At 38.3% G+C, this 25,368-nt stretch overlaps 1 protein-coding gene across 1 annotated transcript in view; it reads left to right on the top strand.

Annotated features, from left to right (window-relative positions):
• Positions 1 to 25,368, top strand: part of KCNU1 (potassium calcium-activated channel subfamily U member 1) — a 610,139-nt gene that overhangs the window by 280,693 nt on the left and 304,078 nt on the right. The gene's annotated exons all lie outside the window — the stretch shown is intronic.

The following is a 25,368-nucleotide window of genomic DNA, read 5'->3' as shown; positions in this document are numbered from 1 at the left end:
TCACCATCTTCCCTGCCTCTCTGGACAGTTCATGACAGAAGAAGGTAGACAAGACACTTTTAATAAGTCAGAAATGGGCTTTATTTAAAACTCCAATCCATGCCTTTGCATTTGGGGGCCTTTTGAATAAAAATAGCCTAATTTGCACACTTTTTCAACTTTTTCTCTCTGTGTGTCTCTGTTCTTCCCTAGTATTCTGCTGAATATGCACCTCAGGAAGAATTCAAGGCTTCCTTGGCATGATTTTGATGAATAGGAACCTATGAGGCTTAATAAGAGGCGCCAAAATGGACAGGCACCTAAGGGGAAAAACAGGTCTGTGTTGATGGATGTCTTCCCCAGGGGAGTTGGGGCACTGCTGAGATGCAGTTTTGCCAGCAAGTGGTAAAACAGAAAGATAATTCAAGGTGGCACTTGCAAGGCGGGGTGTGCAATGTATTTTTTTCTTTGGCAGCCACAAAGGTGCAGAAAGAATTGGATAAGCAGCTGCTTCTCAGGGTGCCAAAGGGCCATACAACGGAGAAGTGCACCAGCCTAGGAAAGGCTTCATAGAAACAGGAAAATCACACTCACTGAGTCAAGTGATGATGAGCTTTATCTACTCATTCATTATTGTACTAAACTCCCTACAGGATATTAACCTTTAGTCTTGTCTTGTCTTGTCTTTTCTTTTGTTTTTCTTTTCTTTTCGTCTTTTGAGGACTGCACCTGGGGAATATGGAGGTTCCCAGGTTGGGGCTCAAATTGGAGCTGTAGCCACTGGCCTATTCCACAGCCTCAGCAATGCCATATCTGAGCCATGACTGTGACCTACACTGCAGCTCACAGCAATGCTGAATCATTAACCCACTGAGTGAGGCCAGGGACTGAAAATGCATCCTCATGGATACTAGTCAGATTTATTTCCTCTGAGCCACAATGGGAACTCCAGCCTTTGGTGTTTTCAGTTTATTCTTTAAAAAAAAAAAAAAAAAACCCAGAACTTTCCTAATCTTCATGATCAGAGAGGGCAAAGGCTGCAAACTATTATAGCAACTTTTTAAAAAAGTAAAAGGAGATCATTTATGGAAGATGATGCCTTATCTGACAGCTCAGAGAGGTTAATGCGTGAGGTGCTGTTGCTGTCTATAGCAGATATAGCCACTGAGTGTTTCCCCAGCTGGCCCTGTTTTACTAACCCTTTTTTGATGAAACACAACATTTTTAGAAGGGATGTTTATCTGCTACCCCACTTTACATCATTCTTCCAATTTCTTCATTCTTTCTGCTTCTCTTTGACAAAGATTGAAAGCTTCCTAAGTGAATTTGTGTTGAAGTTTTATGGATTGTGTGTTAAGCATGTCTTTTCCTTCTGCTGCTTTTGACATCTGGGGCCTTTCTGACCCTGGAGAGACTGTGCTTCCCAGGACTAGCCAGTTCCTAGAAAAAGTAAATGAATGGTATGGGAGCCCATTTCCATATGCAGACCAACCAGTTCAGAGCCCTCACCCCTAATATTCTCCTGTTCCAGGCTCTTACATTCAGGGCCATCATCCACCTGTGTTAATAGAGGGCCAGATAGTAGACAGCCAGTGATGGTTCCTATGCCCCAGAGGTTTCTCCCCAGAGATGCTAATAAAGCTCTTGCCCACATATTTCCCTCTCTCCCTCTCCCTGCTGAGGGAACTTGGTCCTTCCCTATGTGTCCCCCCGCCACAAAGTGTGTTGCGTCCCTTCCTCTTGGGAACTGTGACTAACAATTAACCTTTTCAGTGGCAACCATCAGTTGATCATTTGGTCTTGCCATACCTGAATAATAACAAAATCTGTATTTTAAAACAGGCAATAGTAGGCTTTCTTTAATTTCGTATGTGTCCTAAGTGGTGATGAGGAGGATCTTTGTTAGTTACAGGTAGTCCTTCCCACCTCACTACATGTAAAAAAATCTCTTCTAATAGGACTCACTTCCCAAAACTCTGACCACTTCAAGAGCTCAATTGCATCTCTGAAGAATATTCTTAAGAAATAAACAACCATTGATGCTCATATTTCCTTTATCTTGATCTGCAGTCCTACCAACAGGGAAAAAAAAAAAAGATGACACATGGAGGAAGGTCATATGTTAGAAGAAAATCCCCTTTGGAAGGCCACTTAGGGTGCGTTAGAGGCAAACACATCCTCAGAGGCAGCCATTGTAACTCTACCTGTATTTACCTCTTCCTAAAAGGGAAAATCCTTCATAATTTCTATACATTATGCATGAGGATCAAAGAATATGCTACCCAAGGAGTTACTTCCACTTGCCACCACCTCCTTTAGAACAGTGTCTACATACCTACTGTGAAGCTTGTCCAGTTGCCATGGGAACCAGGGACTGGGTAGGTGTGCACACATGGATAGTACATTTTAATCACTTTCACAGAAGGTAGTATATACTGGCAAAGTTGGTTTGCCTTAAGGCGAATGCTACTCTGAACTATAAACAATCTCCCAATGGATCAAATGAATACTTTAGGACCTTGGATATATTTTTATATCTTTTACTTTCACTTTTATTGAGTAATTTTATTGGACAGGCATTCTATATTCTGAGGATTCAAAGTGGAAGGAAAATATTGTTCCTCTTCCCAAAGGGCTCAGAATTCCTGAGGCCCTGGCATGTGCACGATCACTCACTCCTATTGGTATAGGCACCCTGTTATGGAAAATGTTCTGTGAGCCTACAAGGCAGAGTAGAACAATGCTGAGGGGCTTTAGGAAAGGATTCAGTGACTGCTTCAGAGCAATTGGATCCTGAAAGATAAGGGGAGGCTGTTATGGACTGAAATGTGTTCCTCGACCCTGCCCCAACATAGAGGCTTTAAAGGAGGTAATTAAATGAAGACATGAAAGTGGAATCTAATCCAATAGGACTGTTGTTCTTATAAGAAGAGGGAGAGATACCTCCTGCATGGGAAGAGAGAGAGAGAAAAAAAAAAAAAAAACACACAGCAAGAAAGCAGACATCTGCAAACCAAGGAAAGACCCCTTGGAAACCAGTGCTTCTGACACTTTGATCTTGAACTTCTAGCCCCCAGAACTGAGAGAAAATAAATTTCTGTTGTTTAAACCACCCAGTCTGGGGTGGTGTTTGTTTTTTGTTTTTTTGTTTTTTTCTTTTCTTTCTTTTTTTTAAATGGCAGCTCTAGCAAACTAATACAGAGGCTAATTGGCAAAGACAGAAGAATAACTGAAAAGGATGCAGAGGAGAGACTTCATAGAAAGTGCAGCATTTTCAAAGGCATGAAATAACCTGTAAATTCAGTCTAGAGAGAAGTTCACTGAGGCTCCTGGGAGCCCAAGGTAACTGGAGAAAACTGTGAAAGCAGAAAAGAAAAGGCTGCTGAATAAGTTTGGAAAAAGCCTTGAATACGAAAGTAAGCAATTTGCAACTGATTGTGATAGGGAAGCATCAGTAATGGTAAGGGAAAGAGTTGCATGATTACATTTTAATAGGTTCTTTTGGAGGGTATGGGAATGATACAATGAGCAACAAGGTAAAACTCAAAGTAGAGAGAGAATAAGAGGCTGGAGTTATGTATGATAAATTAGGTGAGAAGTGGCAAAAGAAAAAATGAAGCTGGAGGAGTAGAGGAGAGACATAAAATTATACTTGATTCTAGACTTTGAACTTGAGAATCATCTAATATACAGAACAAATGAACCTTTCCACAGAAAAAAATCTCATGGACTGGAAGAATAGACTTGTGGTTGCGAAGGGGGATGGGGAGGAAGTGGGATGGATTGGGAGTTTGGGGTTAACAGATGCAAACTATTGCATTTGGAGTGAGTAAACAGTGAGATCCTGCTGTATAGAGGGAACTATATCTAGTCATTTGTGATGGAACATGATGGAGAATAATGTGAGAAAGTGGTTATGTATATAGATGTATGACTGGGTCGCCTTGCTGTGCAGTAGAAATTGACAGAACACATAGTAAATCAACTACGGAAAAATAAAAATCGTTAAAAAATATGTCACTTTAATTCTTCCTTTAGAGACAATTTATCTTTCCCTTTTGACTATCCTAAAGGTCATTCTGTGTAATGGATCAAAATATTTAGGTGAAAACTTCTTACTTCTACGCCTTATGATTTTTAAGTTCTCTGAATTGAAGTCCTAGAATTAGTTTTAATCAATTTAAAATATCCTGGCCTTTTCTCTCTTGGAATATTATGTAGTCTCCGTTATATATTTCATCTACTTTTGGAGTTTAACTGAACATAATAACCTCCCTATATATTTCTTATCTCTTAATCTCTTTTAAAATAATTTTATTTCTTTTTCTCTTTGGCTTAATCTTGAGAATTTCTTCAGAATTATTTTCCAGTTCTCTAGTTCTCTCTTTAGCAGTGCCTAATCCCCTGATTAACTCTTCTATTGAGGTTATAATTTTTAGTTATTTATTTAATTTATAAAAGTTTTGTTTGGTTCTTTTTGAGATCTATGTGGTAATTTTACAGTATTTTGCTTTTTAATCATATTTTGATTCAATTTTTAGGTCTAAATATTTTAAATACACTTATTTTATAGTCTGTATTTAGTAAATTCAATATATGAAGTTCCTTTTTTTTTCTGACTGTTAATCATGGTGCTCTCTGTGTTTGTGTGTGTGCGTATGCTTTCTAGTCTTTTAAAAGCAGAAGAAAATTGATAGCAGGAAGTTTATTCAGCATGACATAGTACCAGATATATAACTAAATAAGACAAAAATTATAACCATTTGTGAGGCTGAATTTATGGGCTTTGGGGAAAAAATTTATGTAGGGTTTGAAAGAAATAAAAGTATTGAAATGACTCCCACGTTTTTGACTTGATATGTTAAATAGTTACCATGAATTAAGTTTTAAAAATGAGTTTAGGGAGTTCCGGTTGTGGTGCAGTGAAAATGAATCTGACTAGTATCCATGAGGATGTGGGTTGGATCCCTAGCCTCACTCAGTGGGTCAAGAAGCCAGCATTGCTGGGAGCTGTGGTATAGGTCACAGACGTGACTCAGATCCCGAGTTGCTATGGCTATGGCTGTGGCTGGCTGTGGCGTAGGCCAGCAACTGTAGTTCCAACTCTACCCTTAGCTTGGGAACTTCCATATGCAGTGGATGTGGCCCTAAAAAGCAAAGAGAAAATAAAAAAGAAAAAAAATGAGTTTGGGGGATGAAGAATCCAGTTTTTATATATGAATTTCCAGCTGACACCTGTAATTAGGATATCACTTCAGGATAGAGGTTAGACATTTAACCATAGATTTGACATCAAATAAAATATATCCAGTAGTTGAGCTCATCTAAGTTACCAGTATCATAAAGAGGACCATTTAAAACAGGTGAAACAGAGGTCAAAGGCAGAGAATCAAGAGTCAGAAGAGGGATAATAAATAGAGAAAGAGTCAAAAGTGTAAGAGGTGCAGGAGTCAGTAAGAGTATAGGAAACAGGAAATTAATGGAGGATAAAAACTTAAATGAAGGAAGAATTCAAAATGATCAAAAACTATAGAACTAACCAAATATTTGTCACTGAGTTTGGACATCATGTTTACTTTTCCTTAGTTCAAGAACTTTGATAATCACAAACTAATAAAGAGAGAGACCGTTTTTAGGAAGGTAGAGCCAGGGGAAGATTGTTGCACTTGTTTGTTTTTGTTCTGTATTATTTGTTCCTTTGGAGACTGACCACATTTATAAGCAGAGATAATTGGGCCAGTAAGGAAGGAGAAATGGATCATGCAGGCCAGAGAGGATGACTGATACAGTCAAGTCTGGGAAGCTTTGTGGAAGGAATGATACAAAGACATAATGAAAGGAACCATCCAGATTGGTGGAGGAGCAGGGGCAATCCTCTGTGAAATGCAAGGGAAAGGAGGTGAAAAGGGCCCTTACAGATGATCTAATTGTGGATTGAGAGAAAACTGAAATCTTTCCTCCTAATACTGTGTCCACTCCCCCACTCCCACCACACCCCAAATTAAGTTGCCATCAGGGAAAAGAGACTTCACCAGGAAGAAGGAAAACAGTCATTGAATTGTGCCCTGGTTCTCAAACCTGAACGTGCATCAGAATCATGTGGAGAGTCTATCCAAACACAATTTGCTGGATCCACCCCCCAGAGATTCTAGTATAGTAACACTAGAATTTCTAAATATTTTCAGTTTATACTGATGATGATATTCTAGGGACCGCATTTTGAGAACCACTATTATTTTAAAAGGAGGGAGGGTGAAATAAACTATTTAAAACCAGAAAATTTCTCTACAGAGTTCTTTAAAAGTATGTAACTTCATTAGGCTAATTTGTTAGGCAAAACTCCATGATCATTTACATGTCTTATTTTATGCATTTTCATAATTCCTCGCCTTTGTTCAGGCTCTTTCCTTGGCCTGGAGTGCCCTTTCTTTGAGAACCCAGTTGTGAGTGTACATGTCTTTCATATGACCTCCTCAAGTTTACCTTCCTAGGAAGTAGTGTTTCTGCATGTCTCTTTGGAATTATCTAAACCTGCTTTTTATGAGTACATCACATCATTTACTTGCATACAAATTTCATTCTGTGAAGTATTTTTTGTGGATTGACCAGATATCTGGATCTCCAATCTCCTAGACTATAAGCTCCTTGAGGACAGAAACTGTCCTATCTTTCCCCAATCTCTGCAACATTAAGCACAATATCTGAGAGAGCTGCCCAGTATTATTCCTGGGACTGAATAATAGGCTTGCTCCCCTAACAGGCAGCTTAAGCAACTCTGAAATATCCAGAAGAACAAGCGGGGGAACATTAAATCAGAGAACATCAGAACAAACTTTTGCTTTAAATGATTTGCTGTTTCCCCCTTGACAGCAGCTCTTATTAAAATAACATTAGCTAAAAATATTTCTCTGCCAAAAGTAATTATGATAATGTTTCTCTGAATTTATATAGTTCATTTTATTCTAAAAATTCTTAGTACATAGGCCTAAGCTTAGGAGAAAAGAAAAGCACTGTGAACTGGACTTGAACTTCTCTCGTTCCATTCCTGGGCAACCTCTTTGTCTCCCACTGTATTCCTAATCCTATTAGCACTGCTGCTGACTCCAGGCTCAAACATTGTTTAATGTCCTCACTGAACCTACTCAGGCATGGATTCCAAAGAGAAATTTCAATTAGTTCCTCTTAAAGGATTAAATGTTGTTGTCCCTCACTGGATGCTCTCATCTTTAACAGGTGATTAAGATCCTAATGGGCTCATACAGTTTTATCAGTCCTTTCTAATGAATTATGGTACTGAAGGAAAAGTCAAGAAAATTAGGGAAAAAAGCAAAGAAGAGGAAAACAAGAAGCAGGAAGATCGTGCTTGCAGGATTCTGCAAATGTTTCTCAAGATGAAAGGGTCTGTTTGTTAGAATGTGTGCCAGGGAGCTCTCAAACTTTTCATCTTAGGTGCCTTGTACCTAGTAGGGCTCTCCAGCTTCCTTTCCATCAATCTCACTTGTTTTCAGACATCAGCAGGATGTAGAGTGCACACTGAGGCACACACCCACAGGCACACACTGTGTCTTTTCACAGTTGTGAAATAATAAAGAATATGTCTGGTCTCTGACCATACTTCTTGGAACAGAGCTTCGAAAACCCTAAGAATTTCCAGAATGATTGGAGTATCTTTGTTATACTAATGGTGACTCATAGTGGGCCTCTAGGTAGTTTCAGGATGGAAGTTGGTCACCAGAAAGACCAGCCACCTGATTCGAGGGTTGAAACTTTGGCACCGACCTTCAAGGAGGAGAGGAGAGCTAAAAATTGAGTTTACCCACACAGACAATGATGTGATCAATCCTGACTACATAATGAAACCCCAATGAAATCTTTGGACATTGAAGCTTAGCAGGGCTTCCTGACTGGTGAACATACTCCTGAAGAGCTAGATGGTAGTGATTCAGATTCCAATAGCATTTTTTTTTCCCACATCAAGAAATTCTGCTACATCAACTCTGTGTCTTTTAATTCAGCTCAATTCTGACTTTAACTCTCCAATGATAGCATCAGATTCAGCACATTAAGCACTCAGTCCTATAAGACTTCTGTCCACTTCAGATGCTAAGTTGAAAGCAAACCCAGACTGTTATTTGTGCGTCTGACCAATTGACTATAAAGTTCAGTTTCCCATGACTCCCTCCTTCCAGTTTGATTAATTAGCTGGACCAGCTCACAGAACTCAGGAAACATTTTATCTACTACATACCAGTTTATTTTAAAGGGATGTAACTCAGGAACAGTTGGATAGAAGAGTTGTATAGGTCAAGACATGTGGAGAGGAGCAGAGAGCACCCATGACCTTCCCAAGAACACTGCTCCTCCCCAAATTAGTGTTCACCAATCTAGAAGATCTCCAAACCTCATCCTAGTATGTTTTTATGGTGACTTTATTTCATTGTCAAGACTGATTAAATATGGACTTTTTGTTGATTGATTGAACCTTTAGCCCTCTCCCCTCCCCTGAGGTGAGGGATGGGGCTAAAAGTTCCAAATCCCTAATCACATGATGGGTCTCCTGGCAACCAGCCCCTATCCTTAGGTCCTTTCCGAAAGTTGTCTCATTACTATAAAGATAGACTCTTTTATTGGTCTCATCACAGAAATACCAATGGTTTTAGGAACTCTATGCAAGAAATAGGATGAAGACCAAATGTATATTTCTTTTTATAAATCACATAAAAGGTATATGTCCTGCACTCTCACAGACCTCAATCTATCTATCATTTATTAAAAAATTGTAATAGTAAGCATAGGGTTTTTGGTAAGTTCTGTGAGTCATTCTAGGGGAATATCTAACTTGAAGTGGTTGTTGTAAAAAACGGATTCTGGATACCCAATCATGAATTGCCGAATATTAATGAGGGAAATGAAAAGAAGTAAGCATTTTAAATAAGCTCTTGAGCTCTATATACACTAAAATTTGAAAATCTTGCTTTGTACCTGAGAATCTCGACGAGTCTTCAGGTAAAAATAGTCCCCTACTTCTGGGAGATGCTGAGCCATTGGACCATATGATCGTTTTTTCCCCTCTTTGATCTGGGTCTTGGTTTTCAAATTAGAAATATTAGCAAAGGAAATGTACTTTCAGTTGTCCAAAATAACAAAATGTTTATCAGATTATGGGATAGTTTTCCACCGAGCAGCAGCCTTTGTTTAGTGAAATTTGGTGTTGTGGGTTGAGTCTGCCATGGGTGTTTCAGGCTGTAAGAATCCTTGCACACACAGGCTTAGGCTGAGGAGCCAATGGTAACAATTTAAGCTGTGACCTCAAAGGGCCATAAAATATACACTTCAAAGAACCTTAAGTCACAAGATAGAATACATGCTTATCTGTATAGCTTCAGTTTAAAGCTTTGATTTTTTTTTTTTTAATTTCAAATGCAGGGAAAGAGTGGCATGGAAATGAAGTGAATAGTCATTTATGAAAAACATCTTAAGACTGTGACATTTGGTGGGGGTGAGGGGGTAGATATCTTAATTAAAAGTCAATGGAAAAGGGTATCAAGGAAGGGAAGAGGCAAAAATAAGAGGCTGGATGAACAGAACAAATACAAAGGAGAGTAAATTAAGGCTTTGGCATTTTCACATACATGTCCAGAGCTAACCTGGATATGGGGCATAGATCCAAGTGACTTGGTAAAATCAGATGACTGGAATGGTCTAAAAGAGAAGATTAAGAGAAGCAATACCAAAGCAAATAATCACGTGGATACCTTGGCCCTGCAGGGCTCCTCAGTAAGGAGAGAAGTGTCAGTAGTCAAGCTCAATGTGGGGTGGAAGCTGGGGGAATCTATCTTAGAGATTCAGATCCACAACATGCTTAAGGAGAGAAAGAAGTAGCAAAAAGGCAGAGTTTCTGTTGTGGCTCAATAGGTTAAAACCAGATGTTGTGTCCATGAGGACATAAGCTCAATCCCTGGCCTTACTCAGCTGGTTGGGGGTCAGGCATTGCAGCAAACTGCAGCATAGGTCACAGATGCAGCTTGGATCTGGTGTAGTTCTGACTGTGGTAATGGGCTGGCAGCTGCAGCTCTGAGTCGACCCCTGGCCCAGGAACTAACATGGGCCACAGATGTGGCCCTAAAAAGAAAAAAAAAGAGGTGGCAAAAAGCCTCTATATTTGATTTCAAAAAAACACTCATTTTTGTGGAAGTCATATTTTGGTTTGGGCTCATAAGCAAGCCCAATTAGAGTTTTTAATTAAAAAAAACTATTAAGTTGTGCAAAATAATTATGACTACAAAGTTGCACAGTATATGTCTGCCCGATATCCTGACTTACAGTATTGTCCTTATAAAATGTCTATGATATTTTGTGAGTGTGTGTATATGTATATATGTGTGTGTGTGTGTATATATATATATATATAAACGTTCTAAATGGGGTTGCTTATTAATAAGGATACTGAGCAGGTGATGTGATACAAAACCCTGAGATAACACATGCCTGCTAAAATTTCTGGCATAGCTCTGTAGGGATTGTCCACAGTTCTTCCTATACCAGGCAACTTTACAAATACAGTAATAATTAGAGAAGATGAGTAATGTTATTGGTTTGAGAAGTAAAGCTCTTTCCCAAAGATTTGAAAGATGATGTTTAACATAATTTGAGGATTTGAGGAGATAGGACTCTAAAGCAAAATGAAATTGTTAAAGAAGAAGAAACTAGGAGCTAAAATATTTTTTAACATCTTTATCTGTTCTCTTATTCCTAATTGCCAGTGCTATTTGGGCTGACGCACCTATGTTGATCCCACAGTTTTCTATTGCCACACCTTGCTAACTCATTGTAATTGTACATGCCACTCTTTCCAAGGTATAAGAAAAAACAAATGTGGAAGAACGGATGTGAGCTTAGAACAAATCAAGTCTCAAATTATGAGATTTGCTGTAGTTTTGAAACCAAAAATCTGAAAAGTCAACATTCAATAGGAAAGTTACAGGCCGATCTCATTCCATGAACAGAGATGCAAAAATCCTGAAGAAAACATTGGCAAATTATATTTATCCCAAGAATGCAAGGTCATTACAATTAAATATTATTATTATCAGATTAGAGCAGGAAAGTCACATGACATTCAATGGTAAAATGTTACCTATTTATCCAAAAGGATAAATGCAGCATCCTTTTGTAACAAGACAATGAAATACAGCATCCTTGCAAGTAAAGCATATACTGTTGGTGCCCCTGTGCTCTTGCACTCATTTCAGCACACTCAGCCAGACTTCTACCAGCCAGCATCTACCTAAGAGCTTTTTGTTGCTTTGCAGCCCAGAAGGCAGGCTGGAAGTGCCAGAGAATTATACACCCCCACATCCCCACTGAGGATTCCCAGCTCTCTCATCTCTCCCCATGAAAAACTCAATGCAGTGGGTTTTACACTAACTCCAGGGAGTAGCTGGCTTTAAAAAGCACCTTTTATTGGTCTCCTTCTCTTCCTTAATTCACTAAACACTCTCTATATGGTGTTTCCTGAGATCACTATCCAAATGAATGATTGCATTTAGGTCACTTTTTTTTCAGTCTCTTTTTGGGGCTAACAAACTAAGGCAGCAAGATAGAGATGGAAGGAAACTTCTTTAGCTGGATAAACAAAATGAAACAACACAGGACAAAAAACATCCTAAGAAGAAGACGAAAAACACAGCAACATCCAACTCATTGGTGAAATGTTATCCCCTGTACCATCCGAACAAGTCACATGCACCCACTATTACACCTTCAGCTCAGCATCACAGTAAAGGTCCTAGTTAAGTGCTAAAGGCAAAAGAAATAAGTAGAAGGTATAGGAATTGTAATAAATTGAAAGGAAGAGAATCTGTCATCATTTGAAGATAACATGGTTGTGAAAAGAGGAAATTATTTGAATTGCTGAAAGGTCCATATATAAGAAAATCAATTGCAAAGGCAGTGCTCAGAGAAAACACACACACACACACACACACACACACACACACACACACACACGTCCACGGTGAGAGTATATCCACAAAGAAACACAGTAGCAGATTGAAAGAGCTCCCATTGACCATAGATGTGATGATTTTAGCAGTAATATAAATTAAGTAGTATCAGAGTATAGCAGAGTATAAATTAAATATTCATGAGTCCATGCTGAGATAAATAAATGATTGACTAAGTAAATATAGGACAAGAGGCAGTCTCATGTGCAGAATTCCAATTAATTGTATAGCTGACTGGCCCTCAAAAAGGTGGAACATGACTTCCCCACCCCTTAGGCAGGCGCTGGGCATAGTGACTTCTTGCTAAAGATTATAGCGTGGTAAGGGGGTGCTAGAGAGAAACTATAGTGGTGAAACCTGACAAACACAGTATCAGCCAGGCCCATCAAGGTAAGCTTCTGCACTATGTATTCTTTTATTTTTCTTTTTATGGTTGCACCTGAGGTATATGGAAGTTCCAAGGTCGGGGTCAAATTGGAGCTGCAGCTGGGGCCTCTGCCATAGCCATGGAAACACCAGATCTGAGCTGCATCTGCAATCTACACCACAGCTTGTGGCAATGCTGGATCCTTACCCACTGAGTGAGGCCAGGGATCAAACCTGTATCCTCACAGAGACAATTTCAGGTCCTTAACCCACTGAGCCACAATGAGAACTCTTCTTTTTTTCTTTAATTGAAATAGAGTTGCCTTACAATATTATATGAGTTTTAGGTATACAACGTAGAGATTCAGTATCTTTATAGATCACATACCTGCACTAGGGGCCCTTGATAAATTGGAACAAAAATGATACCTCAATTCTGTGGTCTTCCTCCCCAAAACCCATAATCATGAGAAAAGTATCAGACAAATCAGACAAATCCCAGGACAGTTCTACAAAATATTTAATCAATACTCTTCAAAACTCTCCAGGTTATTCATCAAATCCAACAAAGTCTTACAAACTGTCAGAGTCAATTGGAGCCTAAGGAGAGGTAGTACCTAAATATAATGTGGTGTTCTGTTGAGATCCTAGAAAAAAAACAAAGGACACTATGTAAAAGCTAAGGAAATTTGATGAAAATGTATGCTTTAGTTAATAGTAATGTGTCACTATTGGTTCCTTACAACAAATGCATTATACTGATACAAGACATTAATAATAGGGGAAACTGGGTGCAAGATTTAAGGGAACTCTGTACTATCTTCCACGTTTTTCTGTAAATATAAATCTCTTCTAAAAAATAAACTTATTTTAAAAAGGATTAAAAACTCAATTGCAATTTGACACATGTTCAAAAACATTTATAAAAGGTAATTATTAAAAGAGAGTTTTTATATTTGCTTCAGATAAAAAGAAAGTAAAGTGCCAAGAAATTAAGAAAAAAAAGAAATACATGTACAAAATTTGTGTGGAGAAATTATATTGAGGAAAATGTTTTCAAAGGCTTAAATAAATAGAAACCACACCACAGGCACAGTCTGTAAATTAATAAGGAAAAGACAATATCCTAAGGATGTAAATTCTCACTAAATTGCCCTAGTGATGTGATTCAATTCAAGTCAAAATACCAGCAGATTTTGTGAGAATTTAACAAGCTTATTTAAAATTTATGGAGATGATCATAGGTACAAGAATAGTAAGACATTGCTTAAGAAGTACAAAATAATTGGATTTGCCTTACCAGGTATCAAGTATTACCATAAACTGTAAAAATTAAGACAATATAACAATATCACAAAAATGGATGAATTGGAAAAGTAGAAGAGAGAACCCATAAACACCCACATGTGTACAGAAACCAGCTTAAAACACCTTAATAAAATATCAACTCTAGCTGGATTAAACACATATGTGCAAAAAACAAAACTATAAAACTTTGAGCAAAATCTTTTCATTACTTTGGAATAAGGAAGATTGCCTTTATGTACAAAGAATAAAGGGAAAGATTGACAGGCTTGAATATATTAAAATTAAGAAATTCCCTTCATCAAATTCAACATAGGAGTTCCCTTGGTGGCACAGTGGGTTGAGGATCCTACATCATCACTGCTGTGGCTCAGGTCACAGCTGTAGTGTGGGTTCTATCCCTGGCTCTAGAATTTTTGCATGCTGCTGGTGCATTAAAAAAAAAAAGTTCCATGAAGTTAAAAAAAAAAGTTCACATAAATGAGTGAAACCATTATATAAGCTAGAAGAAGCTATTTGCATTTGATAAATTCATAATATTTAATTTTTAGAATGTATAAAAAGACAAACATAAGAAAAAGGCAACTTATCCAATAGAAAAAGTGGGCAAAAATAAAAGATGGATAAGTACTTCACAGAAAAAAATGCCAATAAAAACACATAAAGAGATGTTTAATCTAATTAATAATGAGACATTCAAATTAAAACCACAATGGGTACCAATCATATTAGTAAAAACTAAAGTGTAACAATATCCTATGTTGGTGAGGATGTAGGGGAAGCAGAGTAATTGTGCAATGTAATTCAAAGTAAGTTGTAATAGAATTGCTCCATCATTTTGAGAAAACGGTGTGGTATTATCTCTCAGACCAAAAATATGTAAAGCCTATGACTTTGTCACCCTCTGAGGTATACTCTAGGAGATGTGTATCTCATGATCGTATCAGTGCTCTTTGTAATATGAGGAGAAAAGGAAGGAAGGGTAAAAGGAAGGAAGGAAAGGAGAGAAAGAAAAGGAAGGAAAGAAAAAAGAGTAAGAAGGAAGGAAGAAAGAAAAACACACAAAAATATTCCTCAAAAGTAGAAAGAAAGGAGTTATCATGTGGCTCAGCGGAAACCTAACTAGAATCCATGAGGATGTGTGTTCCATCCCTGACCCTGCTCGATGGGTTAAGGATCCTGCATTGCCATGAGCTTCAGTATTGGTTGAAAATGCTGCTCAGATCTGGCATTGCTGTGCCTGTGGCTTAGGCCAGCAGCTGCAGCTCTGATTTGACCCCTAGCCTGGGAAATCATGTTTGTTTTCTATGTCTGTGAGTCAGTTTCTGTTTTGTAAATAAGTTGAATTGTATTATATTTTTTATATTCCACATATAAGTGATAGCAATACTATTTGTTTTTCTTTGACTTACTTCACTTAATATGATCATCTTTAGGTCCATCCATGGTTCTGCAAATGGAATTATTTCATTCTTCGTTATGGCTAAGTAATACTTCATGGTTAATCAACTATGGTTAAAGTTTTAAAAGTAGAAGAGAAAAAATATATCAGAGTTACTCAAAAATAAATAAAAATAAAAAGTAGAATAGATAAAGCATGGAAGAGTTTTAATATGGGATATTATACAACAGTGAAAAGAAACTAAACACGGCTTTATTCAATGTCATAGATGCATCTCAGGAACAGTGTCAAGCAAAGAGAGCTAGTAAGATAAAAACACATACAGTTTTATTCAATTAACTTAAAGTTCAAAAGCTTGCACATCTAAATACTGCATTACTTTGGACTACTGACAATTGTGAAACCATAGATAAACTGCGATCAAAAGGAAGGAATGGGATGAGAAGGCAGTCGGGGAAGTTTAAAGTTTAAGGTGATATTTTATTTATAAATCTGAGTCATGAATGTTTGCATGCAAGCTTATCTATATTCCTTACAGATATTTCTAAGATGTTCTTTTGGGAGTTCCCATTGTGGCTGAGCAGTAACAAACCCGACTAATATCCATGAGGACTTGGGTTTGATTCCTGCCCTCACTCAGTGGGTTAAGCATCTGGCATTGCCGTGAGCTGTGGCATAAGTCGCACATGTGGTAGGATCTGGCATTGCTATTGCTATGGCATAGGCCAGTGGCTACAGCTCTGATTCAACCCCTAGCCTGGGAACTTCCATATGCCGTGGGTATGGCCCTAAATTAAAACAAAATAAATATTATCACTATTAACATTCTTTGGCTGCCTTCGAGGAATTCCCTTTCTATTCAAATCCAAAACTTATTGCTAGGTTTTGGTTTTAGTTTTATTTTTATTAAAATGATTTTGTGGACCTTTTTTAGCTTGCCAATCTTCTTAACACCTTTGTCTGAGAAGAAAAGAAATTCTTAAAGCAGTCACCAAAACCAGAGTTTCAGAAGTCTGACCTATAAAAAGAAGCAAAGAATTTAAGGATCTTTGGTTCTACTGGGATTTGATTTTGGTTCCGTTATGGGCAAATTCCTTCTTCTTTCTGTCGCTTTAATTTTCACATCAGTATGTGGAAATAATTCTTTTGCCTCCTTTCTCCTATAGACTAAGGAGTCTCTTTTCCCCTTCATCTTGGTAGAAACAAGCTTACAGAGTGACTGTGTGTTCAGAACTTTGTCATAAAGGGTCAGACCCCCCTCAGTCTGTGACCACCAAATGCTTGGTAGTAAAAGTAGAAAACCATAGGTCACCTTAAATAATCCACTTATAGACAACTCAGGATGACTGTGCTGTTGATCAAACTGTGCGAATGCATCATCACCTCATTCAAATTGGGTACTAGGACAACCCTATTTATTTCCCGGAAACTCTCCTCTGAATCACGAATATGTAGTTTATTTCAAAAAGTTGTCTTTTAAACAAAAACAAGAAACAAAAATCCAAAACTCTCTTAAACTGATATTAACCATCAATTTAGGACTGTGAAATTGACATTCAGACACCCATACCTCCAGCAGAGAAGACAGAGAGGACTCCAATAGATCCCATTTTGACTCCCTAGGAGCTTAAGGAGGATGTTTTGTTGCCATGACTACAGAGGCCAGCACTCAGCCTGCTGCCCTGTGGGACCAAAGTTCACCATTCTCCCTTCCTATATGCCTTTTCCTAAGAGTCTACACAAAGACTAGTGGCCACAGAAGCTACTTCTAAACATCTGTCTATTTCCAGCCCACATTTTAACAAATAAATTTGTTTTCCTTTCTCCTTTAATATTGTGTTCCTTTTTTTTTTTTCTTTTCGGTGGTACAGAGAGTTGAGATTTTTTTTCCTTCTTTTGTCACACTGTTCCTACTCCATAGATAACAAAGTCCAGGTCCCTAGCCGTTGTAATTATTAGCATATTCCTGGAGAAAATTGCTACAGTCTACATTAAAGGACTCCCTGCAGAACTTTACACAGTAGGTATCCAATTTCTCTTTAAATAAAAGGCACTCAGAACAGTGAGGGGTTTAAAACAAGGGAAGAAGTGGGGAACAAACAGAGCTTTAAGGAATAGCGGGGAGATTTGCAGTGGTCAAGAGCAGATAGTCAGGCTGAATTATTTAGGTAATTAGTCTTCGTTAGCAAATTGGAGGAAATTACAATGCCACCTTATGATGTTATAATGTGGCCACAGGCTGGCAGTATTAAGGATCAGGTCTGACCCAGTTCCAAAAGGTTTGGCTTTCCATTCCGAATACTCTATATTGGAAAATAGATTCTAAGCCTGTGAGTTTCTTCAGAATATTTCCAAAGCTTATTAACATGTGTATTTAGTTAGGGTGATCGTTCTTTCATTATGAACCTCTCAGCATAAGAGGAGAATCTTTAAGGACCTTTCTGATGATCAGGAAACACTATGGAAATGGAAGATGTAATTGTGATATTCCTTCCTCAGGATGATGGAAAATAAGAAAATTAGGTTTCCCCTTTTATGTTCCAGAAACCCACCTGAGGAACTTACCCAGCATTAATGCAAGGAACTTAAATCTAAATTTCTATTTTTAAAGAAACTCTGTAGCAGTCTTGAAGAAAGGCCCTACCCTTGGTATTCATTTGGGAAAGGCCATTCCTTATTTTCCAGATTTCTAAGCACCTGTACAAAAGTCCCCTGTGAAGGACAGTGGGATGCATTCCATGGATGGTCCCAAAGAGCAGTTCTGAGCTGATTAGAATGTTGCTGCTTCTTCAGGAAATATACATAGAAGCCTGAGGTGAAGAGGATAATAGAAAAGGAAAATTAATAAAGCTAATTCTAAGGACCAGGGTAATTTAAGTTTTCACAGAAACAAATTCACTTTTTTTCAAAAGAGATTTGGAAGTTTTTCACATTGTATATACAGTGCCAGCCTTGTCATGTTTTTATGTGGACATGTGTACCCTTATGTGCACATACATAGGAATGACCTTGGGAAGGAAGAAACATGGATTCATTACCATTAACTGAAAATTGGCCTTGGCCTCAGAGCTATCTTAGGGGTTTTTGCTTTGAGATGGTTTACTACCACTTAATTATAATATGAAAAATTATTTAAAGCATAACTTAAAAGACACACCTGGAGTTTCCTGGTGGCTTAGTGGGTTGTCACTGCTGTGGCACAAGTTCCCTGGCCTGGGAGCTTCTGCAGGTGCAGCCAAAATAAGAGACACACCCAAGGATCATTCATTCTAGAGGAATAAGTTTGGTTTGATTTGTTGATAATTGGATACAAATTTAGTAAAATAGGTGCTAACTTAAAGATTTTGGTCTGGTAGAAATGCAAGTAGTTTCTGCCAGGTAAAAAAGATTAACACCTACGCATAGTTACTTATGGGGCATCAGTTAGATTTGTGTTTAACTTATCATTCTTGGTCTATCATTGCTTCAGAATGCTTGCAAAAACTCAAATCCTCAAAATGCTCTTTGCACAAGCCTTTAACCTATTACTGGTTTCCTTGTTAATGAATAAGTTGAATAAAGTCCTTGAAACACATCCATATTCTGTTTTTATGACAGCAGTATTTTTTAATTTTTGGAAATAATGCTTTGAATGTAAAAAGCTGAAGACATACTGAATCCCATTTATAGGAAGGTGAGGACAAGCCAGGTAAATTCTTGAATTGATGAGTGTGGCTAAAAATACCTGTGGTGATCTTGTTGGATAGAATTTTTTCTTCTCTTTTTAAAAAATGTACTCTTTAATGAATCATTTTTCTGTCTTATTTATAAAGAGAAATTTCATGTTCCTGACCCGCTTGCTTCTCTCATGGTAAAACACCAGCAAAACTAAAGAACATCTGGCCTCATTAAAGGAAGAGGTGGAGATGTTGATCATGGTTAGATAAGCAATCTGTGAATATAAAATTCTCTGAATCCCAGAAGAAAACCAAATTCTAATAATATAAAGTAACTATAGCAATCAAAAGTAAATTGGAAAAAAAAGTAAGCTAATCCATCATTATAATTGGAAAGGCTGGTGTGTGTGTGTGTGTGTGTGTGTGTGTGTGTGTGTGTGTGTGTTGTGTGCATGTACACTTTACCCACGTTTCTCTGGATACCTCATAGGATGTGAGAGGTAGCATGTGCCAATCAGAAAAATGTCAAAGAAAACAAGCAGATGACAAGCTATGCTTAGAGTCTTTTTCTGAGGGCAGCTCTGTTTGAATGTCAGAATATGAAGGTAAATGCAAGAGTCTTTTGAGAGGAAGGACATGTAAGTATGTTTGGCGTGTGACTTCTCTGGTTGTCAAAATCTAGCAATGTTAGGAAGCACTTTCATCTCCAACAAAATGACACAGAGAAGAAAACTAAACATTTTAACTGACAATGATATTTTTTTTTCCTGTGTGGAACTCACTTCACCTGTGACCAAAAATCTAAACAACCGTTTTCCTGCTTCCTCTTGATAGTGAAGTAGTATCTAATAGGAGAACATTTTTTTTTGGGGGGGGGTCAGTGAAGCTTTTTAGTGGTTCTTGACTTCGATGGTCCGTACGAATTATTTATAGGGCTTAGAATAATACCCCTTATTACTTAAGCCTGACCTGAAACTTACAGCCTCAGAAACTTCACAGGTAGGACCTCCCTAAACTTCTCCATTGTTTGACTTTCTTGGGCAATTTTTTTTTTTTTTTTGTCTTTTTTTACACCTGCATCTGCAACATATGGAAGTTTCTAGGCCAGGGTCGAATCAGAACTGCAGTTGCAGGCCTACTCCACAGCCACAGCTACATCAGATCCAAGCTACATCTGGAACCTATGCCTCAGCTTGCAGCAACTCTGGATCCTTAACCCAATGAATAAGGCCAAGGATGGAACCTGCACTCTCACAGACATTACATTGGATTCTTAATGTGTTGAGCCACAGTGGGAACTCCTTCCTGGGCAATTCTTATACACACTAGAAGTAAAGAATCTCTGAATTAAATGCTAAGCTATTAAATGGCCATTTGACTTTGTATTTGTTATAGTAATTTACTTTTTAAATAAGATATAATCTATAAACTAGGAAAATAAATTTACCCTATTGTTTATCAATGTGCTTCTTGTATTATACCTTGTCCTTCAGGAGCGAGATATGGCAGTAACATGTTTAAAGCAGAGAAATGCCCTTGTGGTGAGGGGGTTTTCTTCACCTTTTCCAAAGATAACAGGCTCTCTGGCTGGGCAACTTGACCCGGCACTCCACAAGAGTCATCTGAAGCACTGTAGGATCATTTAGGAAGAGAGTGTGAGATCTTCACTGATGTGATATCTTCTAGATGGGCTTGCTCATTCTTCCCCTTCAGAGTCTAGAAAAGTGCCTGGCATATAAATGGTGACTTATTAATGCTGGTCAAATTGATGAACGTATAAATAAATAAGTGATTAATTCAAGCAGACTAGTACGTATCTGCTGCTAATTTTTCTTCTCCATTGTAGGTTATTACAAGATATTGACTATAGTTCCCTGTGCTATACAGTAGGTACTTGTTGTTTATCTATTATATATTCAGTAGTGTGTTATCTGTTAATCCCAAACTCCTAATTTATCTCCCCTGCCCCCCACTATCCTCTTTGGTAACCGTAAGTTTGTTTTCTATGTCTGTGAGTCTTTTTCTGTTTTGTAAATATGTTTGTTTGTATTGGTTTTTTAGATTCCATATAAGTGATATCATATGATATTTGTCCTTCTCTGTTTGACTTACTTCACTTAATATGAGAGTCTCTGGGAGTTCCGGTCCTGGCTCAGCCGTTAACAAACCTGACTAATATCCATGAGGACATGCGTTCAGTCCCTCGCCTCACTCATTGGGTTAAGGATCTGGCATTGCCGTGAGCTGTGATGTAGGTTGCAGACGTGGCTCAGATCATGCATTGCTGTATGCTGTATGCATGTATGTATGGGAACCTCCATATGCCATGGGTGCAGCCCTAAAAAAAAAAAAAAGACAAATATGATAATCTCTAGGTCCAACCATGTTACTACAAATGGCATTATTTCATTATTTTTTAGGGCTGGGTAATATTCCATTGTGTGTGTATAATATATGCACATTGTATATACAATATATATGTTGTATGTACAAAACACATTGAATATACTATATATAGTAATACTACATATCTAATACACACAAACACACAGGTATCACATCTTTATCCATTCATCTATTGATGATGTTTACTTCCACATTTGGCTATTGTAGGAGTGCTGCAGTGAACATCAGGGTGCATGTATCTTTTTTTTTTTTTTTTTTCGGTCTTTTGTCTTTTGTCCTTTTAGGGCCGCACCCGCGGCATATGGAGGTTCCCCGGCTAGGGGTCTAATCAGAGCTGTTGCTGCTGGCCTATGCCAGAGCCACAGCAATGCCAGATTCAAGCTGTGTCTGCGACCTACACTGCAGCTCACGGCAACGCTGGATTTTTAACCCACTGAGTGAGGCCAGGGCATGAACCTGCAACCTCGTGGTTCCTATTCAGATTTGTTTCTGCTGCACCATGACGGGAACTCCATGTATCTTTTTGAATTAGAGTTTTGTCCAGATATATGCTCAGGAGTGGGATTGTTGGGTCATATGGTAGTTCTGTCTTTAGTTTTTTAAAGAACCTCCATATTGTTCTCCATAGTGACTGCACCAATTTACATTCCCAACAACAGTGTAGGAGGGTTCCCTTTTCTCCACACCCCTTCCAGCATTTAATCAACTTGAATGCATTGTTATTCTGATTCTGTCACTTCATTGGAATTTTTCTTTGGCTTCACCAAAAATTTTCACTCAATAAGGAAGATTAAGTTATTATTTTTTCTGGGAAATAAGATGATTACATCCTCAAACTTCTCCCTTGATTTGCTCCACATCCCCAAATCTATTTACCCATTTCCACATCCTGTTGTTGTTGTTTATCATATGTTTCTATTGATTCTGCAGAAACAAGAAGAAATCTGAAAGGAAATTAAGAGTTTGTTTTATTTTTTAGGTTTTTAAACTAAGTTTTATTGAGGTATAGTTGATTTACAAGGCCGTGATGATTTATGCTGTACAACAAAGTGATTTAGTTATACATATACACATATAAGACTTTAAATGTGAGAAAATGTTAAGTTCCCACTCTGGTGTACCTTATAAAGTCCAAGTAAGAAAGAAAAACCCAGGGCTCATAATTAATGACTAGAAGGCTCTCGTCATTAGGGAAACTAGAGAGTCTAGACTAGAGAAACGAGACTTTGAGATTCTAGACCTCATTTTCAATTAAAGGAGAAAAAAAAAATCCCCATGGCCATCAGGTTAGAAGTTAATTAGGAGAAGTGTTAGGGGACTTTGAGGTATTTTCAGGCTCTTTATTGCCACTATAAAAGTCTCCATGTCTGCAAGCTCTGGGGAAACGGAATAAATTCTCGAGGTTGTTCAGAACAGGCAAGCTCTGTGCCTCCAACACTCAGGGGTTCTCTGCCCTTCCCAGTGACGGGTGTTTGGGGACTTTTATCCGTTTGTTCTCAAAGAAAACTTTTTCTTGGATAAAATGGATGTGGTTGGCTGGAGCAGTAAAAATACAAGTTAAAATTCAATTTAGATGATAAGAAGATAGCAGTGAACAAAGGGAGAAGGAATAGAAGAAAGCAAAGGTAAGCATTCTTTGGGGTCAAGAAATCATCTTCAGAGGATTCAGACTTATTTACTTAAGTAACTGGTGTCTTCTGAGACTGAAACCTATAAGTACCATCACTTCCTTCTCTACAAACTTTCTCTGATTTTCTGCAGCAGACTATGAACATGAATGTTTCATTCAAGATTCTTAAGTAAAAATATCAGGTATAAAACTGAATTGTGGAACTGTAGAACACTGTAGAACTGGAAAATTACAGATGACAGAGGACAGCTCAGTGATTGCAGTTTTTTATGAACATGCATGTATAGAAAGGATCAGTAGAAGAAAAGCCTGGGGAAGAGGATTTAGAGGGTTTGGAGCCAGTGGTTTATTGTTACCCACTTAGCCCCCGCCTTCAGGATTAGGAAGGTCCTTCCCCTATGCTTAATCAGCGGAGCAGACCTTTATCCCAAACCTGTCGGAGAGCTTGATATGAATCTTTGCAGTCAACAAAGCCTGGCTATTGCCAGGTCAGCCCTCCATTCCAGCTCTGGTGGAAAACAGTAGCTAGTGGGTGTGAGAGGAGATGAGGGAGAAAGAGAGAAGATTCTGTCCCCTCCTTCCTTTCCTGGATACAGACTCTGCCTGAAACCAGCTCTAGGTTTGGGGGGTTGGGGAGGGTAGAAGTCCTGTATCTTCGGATGGGTTGAATTGTTTTTCTTTCACTGGGAGTGAACAGCTTGATTTCCAAAACAACCAGAATCAGCTTGTGGACTGAGTGATTCTGTGGTTTGAGAATGTGAATGTCAGACTTTGTATTTTCTGAGCCAAAAAAAAAAGTTATGGCATCACACACATTTTTGTGGAGGCGGGGGGCGCTGCCCTCCTGACTAAATTCAAAAGGACAATGAAGGACTAATTAAATTGATTTCATGATTTCATCCTATGAGTAAGGCTTATTCAATATATGCTTCTAAATACCTGTCCTGTCTACTGTTTATGGTAGTGGCTTGTGGAGATGGAGGTTGAGGGTGAAATAAGGCAAAGACAAATTCAGAATAGCTTTAAGACAGTATGAATCATACAAGTTTGATCTATGTCCTGGGTTTATGGATAGCTTTATTATTAAAGTAACTGAGGGTCCCCCAGGATTCCTAAGGAATATTGTTATAAAAACTCAAATTTCAATTATCTAGTTTCCACCAAAATACAAAAATACCTCACATCCAGAATTTCTGAGAACTCCATTTTCTCTGCTCTGTCCCTCTTGATTGACTTTGGTTGCTGAAGTAGCCATATGAGTATGAACTGGAGAAGGGCACTTGCCATCTGCCTCCACACGGATTGAAAGAGCTCAGGGTGGAGATCAGCAGTGAGGCGCTCTGTGTTCTGGGAAAACTGGCAGAAAAGGGCTTCAGAGAGTTAGATATTTTCAGAAGAGGATTTTATGAGCCCAATTCTTGCATCTATCTCCTCGCATCTAGAAAAGCTCTAAGATCCTTCATGGTGTCACCTGTTTCTCATGACTAGCAGTGACTTTCAGGAGACCAGCAGCAAACTTCTGTAAAATGTGTGCTTGGTTGCACATACCTCCTCCTTCACCAAAATCTCATGTATACTGACCTTTCCCCTTAGCTCTATGGAGTGGTTTCTCTGAGCTTTCTGAAATGCTGCCTCCCAGTCTATAGTCCTCATTTTGCCCCAAATAAAACTTCACTCTCGACTTTTATGTTGTGCATATTTTTTAAAATCTACCTGAGATTAGCTTCTCACAAATGGTATTTCCATGGTCCTGCAAAATGCCAGAGCTCCTAAACCTGTAATCCTCTAGGTATTTCAGTGAGGCTAGAAAATAGGTGTGTTTGGAGGAGAAGAGGGAGGTGAATTGGGGAAGTAGGTGGAAATTGCTTATAAAAAGACTGAAGACCTTAAATTTTTCAACTACCTCTTAAAAAGATGGAAAGGAAACATTTGCCTCACAGAAATGTGTACTGGAATAGAGAGAGAAAGGATTTAAGTTCTGACTGAGGCTAGACCCCCTTATTTTTAAGTTGTGGCTCAGTGGTTAACAAATCCGATTAGGAACAATGAAGTTGTGGGTTCGATCCCTGGCCTCACTCAGTGTGTTAAAGATCCAGCGTTGCCATGAGCTGCGGTGTAGGTCGCAGACTTGGCTCGGATCCCGCTTTGCTGTGGCTGTGGCATAGGCCAGTGGCTACAGCTCCGATTATACCTCTACCCTGGAAACCTCCATATGCCACAGGTGCAGCCCTAGAAAAGACAAAAATACAAAAATACAAAAAAAAAATTGTAGCTAGCTTTTGGGTGGTCGAGAGAGTTGTAAAATGTATTGAAACTCCATAACCTTCTAGAAAACCACATCCAGTCATAGGAGTATTAGTGGGAATCTGTAGTTGGCAGAATATTGTTTCCTCCTGCTCCTCAGTTGTTTACATCCTAATCTGAAGACTATGAATGTGTCACCTTACATGGAAAAAGGGACTTCACAGATGAGATTAAGGTTAGGGACTATATTGAACAGGGCACTTGAAAAAAATCTTCCCACTGTTAAAGAGAGAAGCAAAAAAGAAAAAAAAAATTCTTTAGCTTTGGTTCTTAGCGGAAAGTAACTCTAAAAACAGCACCACCTTTATCATTCAT

Source organism: Sus scrofa, chromosome 15 (assembly GCF_054392235.1).
Source record: "Sus scrofa isolate SSC_HxYL_T2T_F1_AM1 chromosome 15, Sscrofa_HxYL_maternal_Yorkshire_Landrace_v2.0, whole genome shotgun sequence".
Lineage (NCBI taxonomy): Eukaryota > Metazoa > Chordata > Mammalia > Artiodactyla > Suidae > Sus > Sus scrofa.
The sequence above is the reverse complement of the archived record's forward strand: the minus strand, read 5'-3'. Positions and strand labels throughout refer to the sequence as shown.